We start from the raw sequence: 19,898 nt of genomic DNA, 5'->3' as shown, positions 1-19,898 counted from the left end.
TATCATGGGATTCTCAAAGATCGCTCAGCCTCTCACGGCTCTTACTCAGAAGGGTATGGTTTATAAATGGGGTGAAGCTCAGGAAACCGCGTTTCAGACACTAAAGGATAATCTCTGTAGTGCTCCTATTCTCTCGTTGCCTGAAGGAACTGACGATTTTGTGGTTTACTGCGATGCATCCATCCATGGGCTCGGTTGTGTGTTAATGCAACGCGACAAAGTTATTGCTTACGCCTCTCGACAACTTAAGACGCACGAAAGGAACTACACTACGCATGACTTGGAGCTAGGAGCAGTAATCTTTGCGCTTAAGATATGGAGACATTACCTGTACGGTACCAAGTGCACCATTTACACCGATCACAGGAGTCTCGAGCATATCTTCAAGCAGAAGGAATTAAACATGCGACAACATCGATGGGTCGAACTCCTGAATGATTATGAATGCGCCATCAAGTACCATCCGGGCAAGGCCAATGTCGTGGCAGACGCCCTCAGCCGAAAAGACACTACTCCCAAGCGCGTGCGAGCATTGCAACTTACCATCCAGTCTAACCTTCCTACCCAGATCCGAAATGCTCAAGTTGAAGCTCTGAAACCGGAAAACATCAGGGCTGAGTCCCTGCGAGGATCGAGACAACGATTAGAGCAAAAAGAAGACGGCACCTACTATGTGGCAGGGCGCATTTGGGTCCCACTTTACGGAGATCTACGAGAACTGGTGATGGACGAAGCTCATAAGTCCCGTTATTCAGTACATCCTGGTTCAGATAAAATGTACCACGACTTAAGGACCACTTACTGGTGGCCTGGCATGAAAGCCCACATAGCCGCTTACGTTGGCAAATGTTTGACCTGCGCAAGAGTCAAGACTGAGTATCAGAAACCAGCAGGCCTACTCCAGCAACCGGAAATCCCGAAATGGAAATGGGAGCAGATTTCCATGGATTTTGTTACAGGGCTACCTAGATCCCAACGCGGGAATGACACTATTTGGGTGATAGTAGATCGATTGACTAAGTCTGCACACTTTCTGGCCATTAAGGAAACAGACAAGTTTTCTACCTTGGCAGAGATCTATTTAAAGGAAGTAGTCTCCAGGCACGGGGTGCCAACTTCTATTATTTCCGACCGAGACGCTCGTTTTACTTCCGAGTTGTGGCAAGCTATGCACAAATCCTTTGGCTCACGTTTGGACATGAGCACCGCTTACCACCCACAAACGGATGGGCAGTCTGAACGCACCATCCAAACCCTGGAGGACATGCTTAGAGCATGTGTGATCGATTTTGGCAAGAACTGGGAGAAGCATCTACCGCTAGTAGAATTCTCCTACAACAACAGCTACCACACTAGTATTCAGGCGGCACCTTTTGAGGCATTGTACGGTCGTAAATGCTGATCACCTCTTTGCTGGGCGGAAGTCGGTGACAGTCAACTCACAGGCCCAGAACTGGTAGTAGACACAACGGAAAAGATTTCCCAGATCAGGCAACGCATGGCGGCAGCTCGTGACCGTCAGAAAAGCTACGCGGATAAGCGTAGGAAACCGTTAGAATTCCAGGTCGGGGACCGGGTCCTACTTAAAGTCTCACCCTGGAAGGGTGTGGTTCGTTTTGGCAAACGAGGCAAGCTGAATCCACGATATGTTGGACCATTCGAAATTACCGAGAAAATCGGTAAGGTTGCTTATAGATTGAACCTGCCTGCAGAGCTGAGTGCAGTGCACAATGTCTTTCACGTGTCTAATCTGAAGAAGTGTCTGTCAGATGAAACACTCATAATTCCTTTCAAGGAACTCACTATTGATGAACAGCTACACTTTACTGAGGAACCGATTGAGATCACGGATCGAGAGATCAAAACCCTCAAACGTAGCCAGATACCTCTCGTGCGAGTTCGTTGGAACTCACGACGCGGCCCAGAGTTTACCTGGGAGCGGGAAGACCAGATGAAGTCCAAGTATCCCCAGTTGTTCCCAAACAAAAACCCCAGCACTGAAGCTACAACCGAATTTCGGGACGAAATTCCAAACTAACGGGGGGATGATGTGACACCCCGTTGAAACACACTAGCTTGGCAGTGGCTGCCTTAACTTTCGGGACGAAAGTTCTTAAAACTTGGGGATAATGTGACACTCTAGGTTTTCCGAACGAACACCTTGTAATATTTTGTGTATACATATGATATTAAATGAAAACGTGATCTTTGTGCATGATATGTGTGATATGTATGTAGTATATATATACATATGTGAGAGCCGAGACCGTGACTCGCAACCACTCGGTTGCGAGTGGGCCACTCGGTTTCGAGTGGGCCTCTTGGGCCGTAAACGGTTTGGGCCGAAATCCCTTAGCCTATTTTGAACCTTGTATAAAATCCCACCTTTCCCCCACTTCCTTCATTTTACAAACACTTCTATTCTCTCTCAACTAGAAACCCCAAACAACAACCCATTCTCTTCTTCCTCTTTCGGTTCAAGCAAGGATCTCAGACAAGAAACTCGGTCAAGATCATCACTCGGACACTCCATCTTCTCGGTTCCCTTCTCTTTGTTTTCGGCTCCTTCTTCTCAACCGGTTAGTGATTATTTTATGTATGTTTTATGTGAGCTAGCAAGGGTTTAGTTAGAATGGTTATGCATGATTCTTAGGTTGATTGTAAAGTTTGACAATATGTGATAACATGTTTAAGAATGGTTAGAAAATGGTAGTCTAAGAGTATTTATGGCTAACCATACTATGCTTCATGATTTCTTGCAAAATGATGATGTTAAACATAAGATTTCGGCTATATATTGTATGTTTCTTTGTTCTTGCATGATGATCTTGATGAAATATGTGATTTTCGGTTCAAAAATGTATGATTATGTTAAGGTGAAAACCCTAGAAATTTATGAATATGGGATGAACTTGTTGAATGTGGTTTGAAGATTTCAAAAATGGCAAAGTTTGATCTATTTTGTTTAATAGTCAGGTTAGGCAAAGTGTTAGTGGAAACCTTATTGGTTGTTTCCTGATTTGGGCCTGATTTGCATAGTACATATTGGACTGATGTATCTGAATCATCACGTGTACATGAAAGGGACAGCATTACGACTCGCAACCGCACCGTTGCGACTCGCAACCATAGCATGACAACTCGAGACCACGCAGTTGCGACTCGCAACCCTAGCATGACAACTCGAAACCACACGATTGCGACTCGAGACTACGACGGTTGCGACTCGCAACCACAACGTGACAACTCGAGACCACACGGTTGCGACTCGCAACCATAGCGTGACAAGCCGAGACCATCTGGTTGCGACTGGGCTGTCCACTTTGGTTATTGGGCCATAGTATGCTTGTTATGGGCTACCTGTTGACTGATCTGCGTGTTACTGTTTGACTGCTTAAATGCTAGGGCCGGCCCAATAACCCACTGTCTATATTTTTATGCATGCAACGTGATAGTTATGTGTAGATTTTACGTGATTGCTTGTACACCAAACCTGACCTATACCGGTAACCATGTTAGGACGTGGTGACCAACGTGTTTGACAAGTAACCCAATCTGCCGAGCAACCCAAGGTGAGTTCACACACTAAAAGCATGCGTCCCGCGGAGGGACACGAACAAACTACCAACTTTGGGAAAAACACTTTTGACCCATTACTCCGGGGAAAACAGAATGGGTAATTACTATCTCCGGGGGAGATACGTTTGGATACTATTTATAAATCACAACTAGCCATGCTAAACGAAACTCTATCGCCTTAAGTCCCTGCTTACAGTACCGATTAATCGCCGGGGGCGAACGGGTTATTAGTTGATAGCGCTATTAGGTTGACAACCTCACACCGTGACCGGGGGGATCGGGCGTGAACTAGTAGACCTTGCAACATGGTCAATGACGATAGACATTGACTCGGGGCACGAATTTATATTCCGTCAACAGTTTCGGTATCTACAGTTTAGTGAGCTTACAGATGGGGTAGCTCCCCACAACGTGATTATAAATGCTTTATCTAAACAACTTAAGTTTTTGGTAAACTAAAACTGGGCAACTAGTGAACTCACTCAGCATTATTGTTGACCCCTTACTGCATGCTTTGCAGGTAACCAGTGACTCAGGAGCTGCTGCTTGGGGATGTGTAGTGTTCGTCAAACCCGTGTGTTGGGTTAATTATTTTGAACTAAGAACTATCTTTTAAAACCACTTTGGTTATGCTTCCGTTGTTTTGTTAAACTAATTATCGAACTTAAACTCCGATGTTGTTAACTATTTTGGATATTAAATATTTCTACTATTAATTCAATGCTCAGTATAATTGGTGGCTGGATCCTGGTCAGTCACGCCCTCGAAGCGGGTGTTATCCGCAGGTGGATTTTGGGGGTGTGACATCATGCGAACAACTTCGAGATCAGAGAGCGAGAATCATTTTTTTGCCAGGTGGCAAATTCACAACTCACTCTTGTAGAGTTTATGAATCATTTTGACGGTGCAATGGATGTCCAAAGGTTCAATCACAGAAAGAATGATCATATTTCAAGATATATTGAGCCTAATGATTGGAGCCAAACTACTTTGGAAAAAGATACTGCTAAGATATACACCAGGTCTATATTCTTTGATCAGCAAATAGAGATATATGGAACTATTACCGAATGTCTGCCGATGGACACCAAAATCGAGGGCCCACAGATCAGGATATCGTTGAAAGACTTTAAAGCTCATGGAGATGGGTTATTAGAGGTATTATATCATGTATATTTAAAACATGCGATTTTGAAAACCTACATGCGAATTTCATTCAGAACATGATTTTGCATTATGCAATTTTTGATGTATTCATGCGATTTTAAATTAATACAATTAAATGATTTTTAGACATGCAAAATTGTTCATTTACACATGCGATTTTAATTTTTAATATATATTTTTATTTTTTTTGGTTTTCTTAGGTGTGGTTCAAAAATCTTGAAAATGACGTAACTGCACAGTGTAGCTGTTTGCGTTTTGAGCAGTATGGGCTGCTATGTAAACACATCTATTTTCTTTTTAAAATGTTTGGTGTTAAAGAAATACCAAACAAATATGTTATGAAGAGATAGACAAAGGATGTGGTCCCGAATGAATTAAATGCGACGTTCGATGTAAAGGTGGGTGACAAGGATGAGCAACACAAGGCTAAACAGATTGCTCGTGAAATCATCTACACAGGGGAGTATTTGGTTAGCAATTTGATTTCCAACCTTGATCAACTTGTTTTAGTGAGGGATCAAATGAAGCAGATTAAAGAGAAAGTTGATCAGAGTCGTATAACCAAGCAGCTTGATCCAAAGTTTAACCGGTTTTCAAAGTTGATTGGTTACCAACAACCAGTAACTAATGCACCTCCTACTGTCCGTGTGCCGGCTGGTATAAGAAACAAAGGTCGTGGCTCGCATAAAAGGATTAAATCGAAGAAGGAACAAATGATCAGCCGCAAAGGAAAAAGGTCAAGGACATGTAGTGTATGCAACGAAAAAGGTCATGATATTCGGACTTGCGAGATACTGAAAGGCAAACAACAAGGCAAACAACAAAAGAAGATGAAAGGAATACAGATTGAAAAAGATCTGATGCGTGTGTAGTGTAATATATTTTTAATGCATATTTAAGCCCTTTTTACACCTTTAACCAAGTTTTAAATTTATAAAACACGATATTCACTAACACTAAACACACATATGGGCAAGTGCACCCATCGTGGACGTAGTATAGTGTTGGTAAGATACCGAGGTCGTCCAAGGACACAAGAGCTTTTAGTACCGGTTTATCCTCAACGTCTAATCAAATCAAAAAGTGAGAAAAATGTTTTAAACTAAGAAAAATAAAAACTAACTAAATGCTGAAAAATAAAATAAAATAAAAACAGATAGACAAGATGAATCACTTGGATCCGACACGTGTATTAGTATAACCTTTGATTATTTTCGCACTTTTGCACTTGTTTAAGAGATTATCTTAGTTATTGTAGTAGGCCCCTCTTTTGAAGGCGATGTTACCCTCAACCCAGTAGTTTGAGTCAGCAAGGATACAATCCTAAAGGGTCGGATTATTGAAAGATAATGAATTAAGTTATTAATGCAAATTGTGGTAGGCCCCGCTTTCGGCGGTGACGTTACCCTCGGCTAAGTAGTCTGAGTCAGCAGGGATACAGTCCTAAATAACCGGGTTATAGTATTAATAGTAGTTAACTTATGAGGGGGTCAAAGAGTTTGGATCCCCGCCATCCAATACCTATGGGCATTGAAGGAGATCCTACTAAAATTGACCCAGGTCCCAAGCAGGACCTCTAAACGCTGAACAAGGGCAAGACCCTTACCAAACCGTTCCCTTAACCCCCGACCAGGTAGCCAACATACCTCCATATAGACCGTGGAGATATGAATGGTGAAAATCTTTTATTTTATATAGACAGTAAAATAATGCCAAGACACCACGGACAAACGATAAGGAAAGATCACCTTCAACATAAGCAACTAGTTATTAAAGTCATTAATACAAAACCAAATAAAAAGTGCAAAAGATTAAAAATAAAAAGTATTATACTAAACAATTGTCTTCACCAAGTGATGTAAGAGACTTAGGCAAACATGGCCTTGATTGTCAAGAACTCTTACTATCAATCTTGGATCCCAAGACGACTCACACACTCTACGATGGACAATGGATGATGGTGGTGGATGATGGTATTATGGTGGTGGTGGGTGGTGGATGAAGTGTGAGAGAGGTGGTGTGCCAAGGGATGAGATGGAATGAAACCAAGCACGCCTATTTATAGGCTGAACAGAAGGCTGGGCACGGCCCCGTGTCCGCTGGACACGCCCCCGTGCCCGTCTGACACTCTCTCTCTTCATTAATTGTAATTCGCAATTACAATTAATGCGCCTGCTGTACTTTCACCACGCCCCCGTGCCCGCTGGACACGGCCCCGTGGTGGGCAATGGAAGCTTCTACAAGTTTGTCTTTTCTGCTGCTTCTTGGGCACGGCCCCGTGTCCGCTGGACACGGGGCGTGTTCAGTCTTCTGCTTTCTCTTCTTTGCCTTGAAGGATGCCGTTGAGGGTCCGGGCAGTCTACTTTTATTCCTTTTCTTGTATTTATGCTAGAATTAGTTGTCTTTTTGCTTCTTTTGTGATTTTGAGCTCATTTCATCCTGAAAATACAAAAGAAAGACAAAAACACTCTTTTTCCAACATTAGTACTTAAAAAGGGTTAGTTTTATGCCTTAATTGATGTGATTTATATGTTGCATTTTACACACATCAAGATCCTAGACACAAAGCCAACGAGGTCGAAGACGATGAAGATGAAGATGAGTTTGAAGATCACAGTGGAAGTAGTGATGATGATGAAGAAGATCAGTGGGAGGAAGTTTCAGATGAGGAAGATTAATTTTTTATGTACATGCGATTTTATAAGTAAAACATGCGATTTCATACATATAAGTTTATTTCATATATTCATGCGATTTAGTTTGTAAACATGCGATTTCATATGCATCAGTATATAAGTAGGTTACATGCGATTTTTACTTTGTTTTCATTTCAGTACACGCGATTTTGAGTTATCTTGTTTGTTTTTTTTGACATAGATGTCTAAATCATTCTTGCGATTTATATTATAACGAAGCATAAAATGTATTCAAATACCCAAAACATAAATATAAAGTAGTTGTTATTGTCTTACACAGCTAAAACCATAAAACTATTAAACATAAATTTATTTACTTGAAGCAAAAATTTTGTCACGTTCAGCCGAGCTGAACTCCATCTTCTCCTTCACAGTGTTTAGAGCATCTTTCAGGAAAGAGAAGGCTAAGTCATCAGCTCGAGACAGTTCCTTTGTTTGATCCAAAGCTGCGTCTCTGAAGCTTGATGGTGGTTCTTCAAGTAGTCTCTCCCACATTTCTTGATTTTTCTTGATTTCTTCAAGAATCTTCCCCTGCACATCAAGAATCAGATGAGAAGAGGTGACATCGGTGCTTATTTATGTCAATGTGAGAGTTGACAATAGTTCCTTTATTGCAATGTTTTTTATTTTTTCTAAATCTTCAGATGCCATTTTTGTGGGTGTGTTGTGTGTGTTTTTGTGTTCTATGTCTTAATATGGAAGGTAGTTATCTCTGGGTTTTTTATATTAAAATAGTAAATTTATTATGTAGGTAGGGTGGTAAGTTCAGTAGTATTTATGATAAAATTGATCATTACATGTCAAATTACAGTCACATCGGTAATAAATTCATTTTTTTATATAAAATAGTTAATTTTTATTTATTTTAGTTATTAATTCATTTTTTTTTTGCATTTTAGGACAAAGTTACATGAAAGTATTAGCAGCATTTTTTTTTAAAAATCGCATATGATTCGAAAACAAATTCGCAAACTATAAGAAATCTTAAACATTATTAACTTTTTTTTTTGAAATCGCATGTGTATAAATCACGAATTCGCAAACTATAAGAAATCTCAAACATTATTAACTTTTTTTTGAAATCGCATGTGTATAAATCATGAATTCGCACACTATAAGACATCTTAAACATTATCACCTTTTTTTTTTAAATCGCATGTTATAATATATGATTTCGCACACTTTACAAAAACACAACCTTTCTTTTTTGTCTGCAATGTTTTTCTCACGTTTGATATGTATTTTGCATATTTTTATAATTTTCATCCTGCATCATCTTCTTCGATAGACGGTCTATCGATTTGTTTCAGTTCTGAACTTCCAAAATCAGCAGATAATGAAATCGCAGAAGGAGTTGGTGAATAAGAATCGATCGATTTTTTATTACTTGTTGGATTTTCTAATACGATTTTGAATAAGAATCTTACGGTATGATTGTGAGTTTTTGTTTGCTGATTATCAGGGGTTTTTGATTTCGTTATGGACGATTTTAACCTTGGTGGTTTCATATATATATTTTAATTTGATTAATTTAATAGTTAAGCACGGGGTTTAAATGAGATGATCTGACGGTTGTGGTTATAGCGTACATAATGTACGATTAGGCATATTGTATGATAACCGGCCTCTTTACTATATTAGCCCAAAATAAGAATTTTTAACATATCTGCCCCCATGTTCTCTATAACTAACTATTTTGGCCCCTAAGTCTAACCATTTTTGCCCCTATGGTCTATATAACTAACCATTTTGGCCCCCATGATCTCTAGACTTAGGGGCCAAAATGGTTAGTTATAAAGACCATAGGGGCAGATATGTTAAAAATTCATATTTTGGGCTAATATAGTAAAAGTAATTTAACCACAGGGGCCAAAAATGTAATTTACTCTTATTGTTATTATATAAAATAATGCATAAATAAGATAATAATAGTAAACACTAAATAATTAGAAACATCAAATAAAGAGAATGACAAGAATACCCCTCATTTAACAGTGAATTTAATGGTGTTAAAGATAGATTTTAATGGATTTGACAAGGAATTATAAACCTCGATGATCTAGATCAGAAAAAAAAATTGGATGGATATGGTAAAATTGGCAAAAACTTTGAGACGATTTCGACAGTTTACTCTCTTATATAATTACTTATACTAAAAATACATCATACATCTATCTGTACTTTCTATAAAAGGAGAAATCCAAGTAACATAAGAAAAGCTGATGTGTCAGCTTGAGAGCATGCCCAACAAGGCTTTTCTTATGTCATTATTACATCATAAAGACTAATATATAAAGACTTTAAAATTCAAAGTTGGCCCACTTTCACCTTTTCAAAGGTCTGCCCATCAAACCATTGCCATCAAACCACTGCCCATCTCCAAACCTTTTCAAACCTCTGCATTCCAAACCACCTTTTCAGACCTCTGCATTCCAAACCTCTGATGATTCAAAATTCAAACCACTGATGATTCAAAATTATGGCTCCATATTCAAAATTCAAAATTATGGCTCCAGATATATAAGATACCATCTTCTTCAATCAATTACTCTCTCTAATCCATTTCTCTCTCAACTCTTTCTCTCTAAATGCAGGTTTCGATCACTCTCTCTCATAATATAGTTACATTTTTTTGTGATTTCATATGCTTCTCTGATATTCAAATTACAGATCTGAGCCTTAATAATCTTCAAATAAAGAAGCTCTCAGTATCAGGGCTTCAAGCCATGGCTTATTTGATCTTCATTCCAAAATATACATATATAATGTTTGCACCCTAATAATAATAATAATAATAATTTCCTTTTCTTCTTCTTCCTCTGCGACTCCACCATCAGGAAACCCTAATTTCTGTACACAATTTGACCGACGTTAGAATGCTAGAAGACTCCCTTGACCACCATACATTCATGGACACTGGTATGTTGATTCAATTTAATTTTAGGTCAAACAATTTTTTTTGGTGAAATAGATACACTGTTAATGTTGCATTACAATTTACAATAACTTTTCACAGGTTAAGCGAGTCTAGTGGGCTGCTTTCATTTTACTCTGTGCGTGTTGCACAACAGCACAGCTTAATCCTTCGTAAGTTTGATTATCTTCGTAGCTTTTCCTTGAATTTCTTAGATCCTCTTTTATTCATATATTAGTTATTGGCTGTTCTTTATTTGCAGGTCATGGCACTCTTAAGTGGTTTTGCTGGAGTGTACACAGAGGTAAAGGGTGTGTATTATTTGTCTCTTATCCCAAATTACACTTCACTTTCAGTTAGTATCTCAAAACGACTGTTTTCTGTCACCATTTTTGTCACCACGAATTTTTTTCTAAACACTTGTCAGGCTCTTTGCGTACACAAAACACTCTGAGTACTTTATTTGATAAGTTCACACTCAATTTTACAAGCCATAATTAAAAAACGGCCTTCCAGGAACATAAATGTCCAGAATCAAGACAGTCTAAATGACAGAAACTTACTATCTTAACCATTTGAATGTCTATTTCAGTGGGTCGCTTTTCACAAACTCAAACTGGTTTGCGTTTGAGGAGGAGAGGGTGATTCCTGAGCAATCAACTAGTACGGTAGCTTCACCATGTAGAGAAACCGGTAGGACTTTTTGTCTACTAAATAAACCTCTTAAAAGATTCAAAGCTTTAGTTGTGATTAGAAAGAGGATATCATAAGGACTGGGATGTGTAAGTTTGGCTCTAATTGCAGATAACTTCTATTACATTAGGACTGGGATGTGTAAGTTTGGCTCTAATTGCAAGTTTAATCACCCTATCAGAGGGAAAATCCAGGTCATTATTATGTCTTCTTCTTTCTAACTTGTGCTTTTCTTTTGTTTTCGGATAAATATATCAAGTTCAATCACCCTTTCAGAAGGAAAATCCAGGTCATTATTATGTCTTCTTCTTTCTAATTGCAAGATTAATAGATTTTGTTTCTAATAGTCAATTGGTATCTTTATGCATTTGCACCTTTTTATAACTTACTGCAGTATCATACATCATCAGCAGCAGCCTATAATCAGAAACAAAATCTATTAATCTAAAGTCTAAACTTAGAAACTGTTAATTATATGATATGAAGTCATTATAATCAGATAATTAGTTCCAAAAGGCCCATCCAAACACTCCTTTACACAATTTTAGCTACATTCACATTGTTAGAACTTAGAAATGGCATCCTTTTTCATATGTTGTAAATGGTTTGATAATAACATGTCTGTTGTAAATTGTTTGATAATAACATGTCTGCTTGGTATGTTTACTGATATAAATTTTTAATAAAGAAAATGGCAGGCCAAAGTTTCACAGAGGAGATTGACTGTGCAAGCTTCTTTGATCACATTGACGATTTGATCGAGTTCCCTCCAGTCAACGATACGATTCCCGTTGACTGCAATGAGTTTTCCAACATTTGGGCCAACAATTCCGACGACTTGTAGGTTTCCGACTCGATTTTCTGTGGTGGAAATAGTGATAATGCATTCCGACTACAGGTTTTACGTCCTATCTGCTGAGTATCCTGAATTCAGCAACAAGGACAGGACACTAGATTGCTTATCTACACTAATGCATGTGGTAACTATTATAATACTATCATTGTTACTATTGTATTATTAATATTGGTTAGCTTTTGTAGCATATCAACTGAAGAAAGGCTGGAACGATTAAGACAAAGTGTAATCGGCTTAGGTCTTGAGTCTCATGTGTTAGAACTTTTGAAGATCGTTGATACTTGTGCTGGATTAGTTTAGTAGTAGTTTGTAGCTAATTAGAATGTGCAAGGGCTTGTTTTGTAATTATCTAATAGTAATGTTCCTGACCTAGTGTAGATAAGATTCCAGCAAATTTATAAATTTGCTGGCTGATCAGGAACACCCTATATATAGCTCATGCCTTGTAACAAACTCAAGCTTTTGGCTCTTCAATGAATATTGGTGTTGTTACATTCTTGTGTTGATCTTGTGCTCAAATCTGATATCCAAGGTGGTTTATTGTTACATCTTATTGTTTGGATTCAATACAACACTTGTTGTATTCATTAATCCATTAGCTTCACCTTCATCTTTGATTCTTCTTAACTTTTCATATCTCAAACACCTAATCAATAGGTGTTATGGGTTAAAATAACCAACCACTGTGATCCAGATTCGTTTTGGGATTTACAATTTGGTATCAGAGCCTTTGTGCTCTTGGTTGTTGTGTTCTTGTTGAGATTTTTCATTGTTTTGAAGGTTTTTCAAAGTTTCAAGGTTTTTCAAATTTTTGAACTTAAAATGGATTGATTTGGTGTGTTTAATCGATAGGTTGTTGTTAATACTTGATTAGGGAGTCATTTTGGACATTTTGATTCATCAAAACATGGTTTTTGAGCTGTTTTTGAGTGATTAGAGGGTTTTAGTTCATGTTAAACCCTCTGTCCAGCGAAATTAGCTTGAAGTCAGCGAACAATTTTTGAATATAGTGAACTTAATTTTTGAAGATAGCGAACATAGCGATTGAATACAGCGAATTAAAACAAATCGTTGAGAAACTCATCGCTGAATCACTGAATTCGCCGACCATCATTCGAGCGAAATCACTGATTATTAGCGAAATAGTGTCCAGTGTCCCTTGAGCGAACTTATCGAAGGCGACTTCGAGAACTGTGATACTGAACCACAGCGTTCTTATCACGGTTATCGGCGGAATTAACCTAACTGCTGTTTATGTTTTGTCAGCGAAATTACCGTGCTCGCTCGTGCAGGACTCCCCAAGATACTAGCGAAGGTTGAGGATTTGTCAGCGAGGTTGATCAAGCGTCTTCGGTCATCGGCGAAATTAAGTTCATCACCGGTTTTCTGTGATTTGTCAGCGATTTTAACTCCTGATCAGCTCAAATTTGTCTAAAACAAGCAAAGATGTCGTTGAATCAACTAAGTCCAATTGCTCAAGCGGAACTTGAGACTGGAACTACCACTCGACTACCAAAGTTGAAAGGTGCTGAAGATTTTAGCACTTGGAAGACTCGCATTCAATCATTCTTCGAGTACACGGACTACAATCTGTGGCTCTCTGTCACCACTGGACCCCACATACCAACGGTTGTTCGAGGAGATGCAGTAGTTGCTAACAATGATGCAACTACCTTCACTGATGAAGACAAGGCACTTATCCAACGTGATCGTCGTGCTCATGCTGCCTTAACCATGGCACTATCAACCAACAACTGCAACATGTTTGAAGAACACCGAACTGCAAATGCACTCTGGAATGCATTGATTGAGTACTATGAAGGAAATGAAGAGTTGATCGAAAGCAAGAGAGACATGGTGCAGAAACAATATGACATGTTCTATGGGGTTCGTGGAGAAAGCCTTTCTGACCACATCAGTCGCTTTCTGAACATGATGACCAAAATGAAGAAGGCGGGAAATCCTGTCACAAACCGTGCTGCAATAAAGAAGCTACTAGATTCACTTCCCAAAGAATGGAGCCTACAATGCATGATGATCAAGAAGGATTTCCTTAACAATCCAAATCCTGTCACTCTGTCTGATCTGATCAACACTCTAAGAGCCTTTGAAATGGATGTCAACAAAAGAGAGATGAACACTGCTGGATACCAACCAAAGTCAACTCAAACCTCAGCTGGATGAAGAATGTGGCATTTCTAGCTTCAGGAGGCAGTACTCCACAAGCTTCTGACTTAATCTACGCGAACGCTTCCGCAAGCGCATCAAAAGCTCCACAACTTGTTGAGAAGACTATCACTGTTGACACTCAAGCGTTGAAAGTGTCCACTGAAAACGTGGCACTCTTCAACACATTCCTGAGCAGCTATGAAGCCCTAATGTCTGGGGAACTGAAAAAGGAGATGTTCACTGCTGAAGACATGTATCAGGTTGATCCAGATGATATGGAGGAAATGGATCTGAAATGGCAAATGGCCATGATCACTTTGAGGTTAAAGAAATTTCAAGACAAGACAGGCAAGCGTTTGGGTCTTGGAAAAGCTGGCTTTGACAAATCTAAGCTGAGGTGCTACAACTGCAAAAATCTAGGACATTTCAAGCGCGATTGTCCTCTGTTGAAAGAAGGAAACAGTGAAACCACTCCTGCTGTAAAGCAAATCACAGTTGAAGAGAACAAGAACAATGCGTCTCCTAGCATGCCAAAAGCTTTAGTCGTTGAAGACTACGATTGGAGTGAAGAAATCACTGAAGCAAAGGAGCAACTTAACAAAGCCCTGATGGCCAAGATCTCAGGTGATTCCTCATCAAGGCAGTTTGAGAAGCAGACAGTTGGAATTCCGACAGGAGACAATGCTGCTGACAAGGGATTGAAAAGCATTCTGACTTCAGTGGAGCCTGACAAAGAAGAGAAGTGTGGTCAAGCAGAGAAGCATGTTTCGAAAGAGACATCTGAGAAAGGCAAGGATAAGGTCCCAGCAGCAGCCATGAAAGCAGATTCATCAAAGGAAAAGGCTGACAAGGACTTGGTAAAGAGTATTCCACTTAGTTTCAAAGAGAAATTATGCTCACCTGCATGCGTTGATGTCGTGGCACATTACAAGTTCTTAAACCTAGAATTTGAAAGGCAAAAAGACAAAGCTTTAAAATTTAACAACGAGCTTAAACAAAACGAGGCTGCATATCAGAGAAAGTTGAAATCAACTTTGGCTGAAATGCAAACCCTTAAAGAATTTGTGTTTAGAAAAGATTTTATCATTAATGATCTTACAGAAAGATTAGAAAAAGCTTTGAATGAAAAGAATAAAATTCAAATTATAATAGATAAATGGAATGTCAGTCAAAAGGCCTTTACTGACATTAAAAACTGCCAACGACCAACGTTTGTGAAAGACGGGATTGGGTATAAGGATAGGCACGGAAATGAAAGAAAACTCTTCTTTCCACCACATAGCAAAAACTATGTGCCTATGCCGACTCCCCATCCCGAAAATGATCTCATAAATGAAAAGGCCTCTGTTGAACAAAATGAGTTTTATGAAAATGAGACAACCGCTAACTATTCTAAAAGTAATGCAGATCCCATTGAGTGTAAAGAAGATGTGTGCGATGAGGATGGAGACTGCGGCGGGTCAAAAATAGGAATCGGATATTCAGGCGACAGTTATTCCACCGTTAACTGGTTCGTCTGGAATTGTTCTAAGAAAAACAATGTTAAGGATGAATGTAATAATTTAAGTAGGATGGATGACTGTAATGGCCAAGTGCCTAAATTTAAATCTTCGGATGACTGTAAGGGCCATGTGCCTACATTTGAGACCCGTGATCGTGAACATTATATGTCTGAATGTCATGATTTAAATTATGCGTGTTGTGATGATAAAGTTGCTTGTAAATCTCCTGTATTTGTGCCAGAATTAAAAATGAATAGCTTTGGAAAATTCCTCACCGAGGAAATTCCCGAATTTATTCCTTCCAGAACAGGTATGACAGAATCAGAAAGGAGTGTCACTGAAGACCAAGACAATGAAGATTCAAGCATCACTACCACAGAAGACGAGCAAAGATCAGAAAGTTCAAGTGAAGATCAAACAGCTAGTGATGAAAGCTTCGAATGTTCAAGTTATGAAACCATTGAAGACCAAGACTCAAAAGGTGCAAACAAAGATCGAAGCTACAATGAGTCAAGTTACGAAGCAAGTGAAGAGCAAAGCTCAAGCGAGGACAACATGTCTGAAAGCTCATTCGATTCAGACAGTGATGAAGAACATTCAGAAGATGAAAGCAGAGTGGACAAGAAAATGAAGAAAGCAGAAAGCTCAAGACTCTCATCACATACATCATCTTCTAACACCAAAAGACCCAGACATAAAAGATGCTTTCGCTGTGGTCATTTAGGACATACAGCGAAACATTGTAAAACCAAGAAGTTTTCTAAACCAGAGCATGATTTTCTTACAAACGTCACATATAAATTAAATTATCTTAAGAAGTCTGTTAAAAATCTGGTTGAGTCAACTGCCTATTTTTGGAAACAAAAAGAGGTCAAAGTGGGTCAAAACCACGATAGATTCGAAATGAAACAAATCTGGGTTCCCAAATCAAACTAATTTGTATATTTGTATATTTATGTATATCAGAATAAACTCCAGAAATGGCTCCGAATGCTTATGGAATACATCTGGCACGTCGACAGCGGATGTTCAAGACACATGACAGGATTGAAGGAACTTCTGAAGAACTTTCGCTTTATTGATGGTGATTTCGTATCTTTCGCTGGAGACGAGAAGAGAGGAAAAATTGTTGGAGTAGGAGATGTGGTGTCTGAAGCCCTCACGCTAGAGAATGTCAACTATGTTCCGGAGCTGTGCTACAACCTCATGAGTGTCTCACAAGTCTGCGATAAAGGAATATCGGTGCTTTTCAATGACATGGAATGCTTGTTCCTGAAGCCCGGTTATGTTGTTTCTGCAGAAATGATCATGCTCACTGCTCCAAGACAAAACAACACATACGTGCTCAACATGAAAAATGCCAAGACAAATGACAACTTGACCTGCTTAATCTCTAAGGCTTCAGAATCGGAGTCACTGCTTTAGCATAGACGACTAGGGCATGTTAATTTCAAAAATATGAACAAACTCTCTAAGTTAAACTTAGTTAGAGGTCTTCCAATTAAAGAATTTCCATTTTCTAAAAAATGTATTGCATGCGCCCAGGGAAAGCAGCATAAGAAACCGCACAAGTCCAAAGCAGTGAATACGATATATGCACCACTTCAATTGTTGCATATGGATCTTTTTGGTCCAATCAGTGTTAAAAGCCTTGCTAAAAGTTCTTACTGTTTGGTTGTCACAGATGATTCTCTCGGTTTTCATGGGTCTATTTTCTTTAAGCAAAAAGCGAGACAACTGAAGTCCTCAAAACATTCATCCCGCTGATTGAAAATGTGACCAAATTGAAAGTGAAGTCGATCAGAAGTGACAATGGGTCCGAGTTCAAAAATCAGACCTTCATATCCTTCTGTGCTGAAAAGGGAATTCATCTCCAATACAGTGCAGCCAAAACTCCCCAACAAAATGGAGTTGCTGAACGCAAGAATAGAACGTTGATCGAAGCTGCACGAACCATGCTGGTGGACTCAAAACTTCCAATCATCTTCTGGGCAGAAGCAGTAAATACGGCATGCTACGTTCTAAACAGGGGGGTACTGATTGTAAAACCACATGGAAAGACTGCATACGAACTTATTTTCAAAAGAAAGCCGTTCATTGACTTCTTCAGACCGTTTGGCTATTCGTGCACACTTCTTAACACTCAAGAAAATCTCATCAAATTTGAAGCTGTGGGTGATATCTGCTACTTCATGGGGTATTCATCCACACAGAAGGCCTACCCTGTTTACAACAAAAGAACAAAGATGGTAATTGAATCCTACTATGTCGATTTTCAAGAAGGAAACTACACCAACACCGGAAGTACTCCTGACTGGTTCTATGATGTGGGTGTGATTTTTAACACCTTTGAAATTCCGGAGGTAGCTCCAGAAACTGAGCCTGTTGAAGACACTCAAGTTGAACCATTGTTTGACTCATCTGACATTGGTTTAACTCCATTTACCACCCGTCTATCTCCATCATCTGCTGACCCTATTCTGGCCGTGAATGAAGCAACTGGTGACACTTCGCCTGAGAACACCCAAGACAACGGTGCTTCTTCTTCACAGGCGAATGTGGATGAACCAACTCAAGAAGATGATCCACCCGTGATTTACGTGGATGAACACTTCACCAACCTTCCGCAGCAGATTGAATTTCTGACAAATGCCGGATACAAGACAAATAAAAATCATCCTCTTGAAAACGTCATCGGCGCTGTCGAAGAAGGAGTACGTACACGCGGGCAGTCGTCAAGCATCAACAAAGGTCTCTTCGCAGCTTTTCTTTCGCAATCCATCCCACGAGACATTGAAGATGCTATTCAAGACTCCAGTTGGGTCCAGGCCATGCAGGAAGAGCTGTCTCAATTCAGAAAGCTTAAAGTTTGGGAACTAGTAGATTTGCCTGAAGGAAAGTTTCCAATTGGCACAAAATGGGTCTTCCGTAACAAGATGGATGATCGTGGAGTGGTGATCAAGAACAAGGCCAGATTGGTGGTACAGGGCTTTCGTCAGGAAGAAGGGATTGACTACGAAGAAGTATTCGCTCCAGTTGCACGACTGGAAGCAATCAGAATATTCTTGGCTTATGCATCATATAGAAATTTCAAAGTTTTTCAAATGGATGTCAAGAGTGCTTTTCTCTATGGGAAAGTGAAGGAAGAAGTGTATGTATGTCAGCCACCAAGGTTCGAAGACCCTCATTTTCCAGGTCGATACTTCAAGTTGGACAAAGCGCTCTATGGTCTTCACCAAGCTCCACGTGCTTGGTACGAGACTTTGTCCACATACTTGTTAGAATGTGGATACACCAGGGGAAAGATCGACATGACTCTCTTTACCAAAAAGATCGGGGAGGATGTAATGCTGGTTCAAATCTATGTCGATGATATTATCTTCGGGTCAACTAACGAGGCGTTGTGCAGAGAATTCGAGACCGTCATGAAGGCAAAATTCGAAATGAGCATGATGGGAGAGCTGAATTTCTTCTTAGGACTAGAAGTGAAGCAAAAGGAGGATGGGATTCTCATTCATCAGGCAAAGTACATTCGGGATATTCTCAAGAACTACAACATGAACGATTGTAAAGTTGCAAGCACCCCATTCGCCTCGCAAAGAGAGCTCACTCTAGATCCTCAAGGAAAACCAGTAAACAAATCCTTTTATCGCTCGATGATCGGTTCTCTGATGTACTTGACGGCTAGCAGGCCGGACATTATGTGGGCAGTCTGTTTTTGTGCTTGATTTCAGACGAATCCCAAGGAATCCCATGAAATTGCTGTAAAGCGTATCTTCCGCTATCTTAAATGAACTCCGAAACTAGGTCTTTGGTATCCTAAAGATAGTAATTTTGATCTTATTGCATATTCTGACAGTGATCATGCAGGTTGTAAAGTAGATCGCAGGTCTGTATCAGGAGGATGTCAATTCTTGGGAAATCGTTTGATCTCATGGCAAAGCAAGAAGCAAACAACGGTGTCCACCTCGACTGCTCAAGCAGAATACACCGCGGCCTACAGCTGTTGTTCACAAGTTCTCTGGATACAAAATCAGTTGCTGGATTATGGAATCAACATCATGAAGACTCCTATATTCATCGACAATGAAGCGTGTCTAGGAATTGTGAAGAATCCCATACACCACTCAAGAACAAAGCACATCGAGATTCGAATTCACGCAATTCGAGATGCTTACGAAAAGGGATATATTCAAGTGGTGCCAGTGGATACAACACAGCAGCGGGCCAACATCTTCACGAAAGCCTTCGATAAAACCCGATTCAACCAGTTGGTAACCTGGTTGGAAATGGTCAATTTCCTTGACTGGAAATGAATCTTG

The sequence above is a fragment of the Helianthus annuus genome, chromosome 13, assembly GCF_002127325.2.
Source record: "Helianthus annuus cultivar XRQ/B chromosome 13, HanXRQr2.0-SUNRISE, whole genome shotgun sequence".
Classification (NCBI taxonomy): Eukaryota; Viridiplantae; Streptophyta; class Magnoliopsida; order Asterales; family Asteraceae; genus Helianthus; species Helianthus annuus.
This window is presented reverse-complemented; position numbering follows the sequence as displayed.